Source organism: Etheostoma spectabile, chromosome 4, assembly GCF_008692095.1.
Source record: "Etheostoma spectabile isolate EspeVRDwgs_2016 chromosome 4, UIUC_Espe_1.0, whole genome shotgun sequence".
NCBI classification, from domain to species: domain Eukaryota; kingdom Metazoa; phylum Chordata; class Actinopteri; order Perciformes; family Percidae; genus Etheostoma; species Etheostoma spectabile.
This window is the reverse complement of record NC_045736.1, coordinates 31145331-31148063: the sequence shown is the minus strand read 5'-3', so window position 1 is coordinate 31148063 and position 2733 is coordinate 31145331. Positions and strand designations below refer to the sequence as shown.

The following is a 2733-nucleotide window of genomic DNA, read 5'->3' as shown; positions in this document are numbered from 1 at the left end:
GCTAAGCTAGCAGTCATTTCAAAAACGATTTAGCTATGGTTGTTTGACGCTAGTTTTTGCCTTTTAACAGAAATTTAAAGAAGTAATTACTAGAAAGAAGGAATTATTGTTTTAAGGTATTGTTGTTATGTAACTCCCCCCTCCCCTTTTTTGTGCTGATCCAAAAATTGAGTCTCTATTTGTAAGGGAAATTATATCGCTGGTCATTCTCTCATTGTTTCATTATTAAAATGTGTGGTTTGGTTACATAAAGAAGTTAATTGCTCCACATGTAAGTAGTTCAAACGATAGCAACCGTATTGTCAATTTTGGCAACCAAATGCTTGTGCTTGGTTGCCAAGCCTGGCAACCACTTTAAAAACTGGGCAATGGCCGTGCTTTAGCGGCTAAATGCTCACCAGCTAGCAGTGAGGGGAATAACGGCGTTACTTTTTTCAGTAACGAGTAATCTAATTGATCTTCCCATCTTAATAACGGCGTTACCGTTACTCCCGAATAATGCGGCGTGTTACTATAATTGAAGCTTTTTTTTTTTCATCAGACCAACTTGATCTCTGAGCCGAGAGGAAAAGACTTTTTTACTTCCTTGGTTAGTGGGCCGTGCACGAGACAAGCGCACAAATGCTGACGATTGGCTGAGGTCGAGTAAAATTTCATGGTAAGCCAATCAGAGGTAGAGTTGGGCGGGTGTTCATAAGCACGCATAGTCGGACACAATGAACAAAACAAGGAGTCAGTCAACGAGAGACAGGTATGGCATTATGAAATCAGGAAGGGGGGGACTTTTCCTGCTATAGAATTCCCACCGTGGTCAGAAAACTTAGGGGGGGGGCACTTTCTCTCACTGTGACTCTTGAGTGGCTCCGAAGCTAATTGCTGTCACTCTCTCACTTCTCCCTCTCTCCCACACACCACGCGCACACACACACACACACACACACACAATCACACACACACACACACACACACACACAGCAGACACGCCGGCTCGACGCACACACCAGCGCAAATGTATAACCATTTAAATGTGTGTAGACTTTCTGTTAATGATGTATTGTATTAAGTGTCCATTTAATAATGATATTCAGATTTATCATAAAGAATTGAACATGAACATGTATTTTAAGTTCCATTACAGAGGGGTGGAGGTGGGGTCACATTTGAGCATTTAAAAATGTAACTTTCCGAAGTAACTAGTTACTTTTATAATGTGTTACTGAGTATCTAATTTAGTTTCTTTTGGGAAGAAGTAACTAGTAACTGTAACCAGTTACTTTTTAAAAGTAATTACTTAGTTTAGTTAGTGTCTTGGTGCTGAGCAGGTACTGTGGATCTTTAGAACAAGAACAGTAAAGTTGTAGACGGCCGAATGAACAATAATAATAACAAGTAATAGCAATAATTATTTAGAATGATTTTCTGTAGGTTCATCACTTCAATTGACCACGTACTGTTTTTAAAATCGTTATCTGATACATTGTTAGTATAGGAATACCGATTAGGGCTTTTTTCAAAATTAAAGATTTTAGGTGGGGATGAAACACATATTTCTATCACTTGGTCTGCGTTACGCCAGGAAAACACTGCACGCAGAAGAACAGCGAATAGCTGTGAAGCGTAGATTTGTGACATAACAGACCCGCCATTGCCCGTGTCAGTCCAAAGGTGATTGTTATCCTCTCCACTCTACAAAAAGCTCTCTCTCTCTCTCTCTCTCTCTCTAATTGCCATCAACCATTGGCAAAAGTGGATAGTCAATGTGCCCCCCCTGGCGTGATATCTCCTATCCCAGTAGCTATGCAGATGATGTAAATGTGCTGTATTTATATAGCGCTTTTCTAGTCTTAATGACTACTCAAAGCACTTTTACATCATACAGGATACATTCACCATTCACACACATTCTTACACTGGGGCCGAGGCTGCCGTACAAGGTGCCAGCTGCTCATCAGATAAACATTCATACACATTCACACTCCGATGCGCAGCACCGGGGGCAACTCGGGGTTCAGTGTCTTGCCCAAGAACACTTCGACGTGGGACTGCAGGGCCAGGGATCGACCCACCAACCTTCCGATTGACAGGCAACCCCTCTACCACTGAGCCACAGCCGCCCCTATGATGATGATGGACAGACTTGTTTCTAGAAAGGTCAGCCCTGGAGATTAAGGAAACCAAATGTGCTGTTACATGTGCAAGCAAACAACATCCTGTTGTTCAGTTAATACTAGACACAATCTGATATTTAAAAATTCAAATTCAAGAGAAAAGTTACACAAATTTTACCCTGATATCCCACCAGTATGCAACCGATGTAAGTCCCAGATAGGTACTCTAGCACATTCTTTCTGGGCATGTAGTAAGCTTCATTCATATTGGAAGTGCATTTTTCTGTTTTTTTTTGGTAAGAATCTGGTACCCTGCCCCTTGGTAGCAATCCTGGGGGCCACAAGTGTCTGAAAGAAGAGCCATTCAATTTCAGATGGTGATTGCAAAAAAGTTAATTTTACATGTATGGAAAATGGATTATGTGCCTTCATATATAGTTTGTGGCTGTGAGAACTTTCAAATACTTCACATCTGGAAAGACTGAGATTTTATAATGAAGACTGAGGAGACACGTTTGATAAGACATGGGACCCGATACTGAATCATCTTAAAAATGTGAACCCTTAGACTTTGGCTATTTTGGAAGACCTCACTGTGAAAATTAGTGTGTGATTTGAAGATGTC

General features: G+C 40.9%; 1 protein-coding gene and 1 long non-coding RNA gene across 2 annotated transcripts in view; one reads left to right on the top strand and one right to left on the bottom strand.

The window, feature by feature from the left end:
- The window catches only part of LOC116687971 (protein-glutamine gamma-glutamyltransferase 5), an 84194-nt gene that overhangs the window by 28364 nt on the left and 53097 nt on the right, over window positions 1–2733 (bottom strand). The gene's annotated exons all lie outside the window — the stretch shown is intronic.
- LOC116687974 (uncharacterized) overlaps window positions 1–2733 on the top strand; it is a 7931-nt gene that overhangs the window by 1712 nt on the left and 3486 nt on the right. The window contains exon 2 of the long non-coding RNA XR_004331672.1: window positions 1351–1354. This is a non-coding gene — a long non-coding RNA (uncharacterized LOC116687974). The remainder of the gene's footprint in view (window positions 1–1350; window positions 1355–2733) is intronic.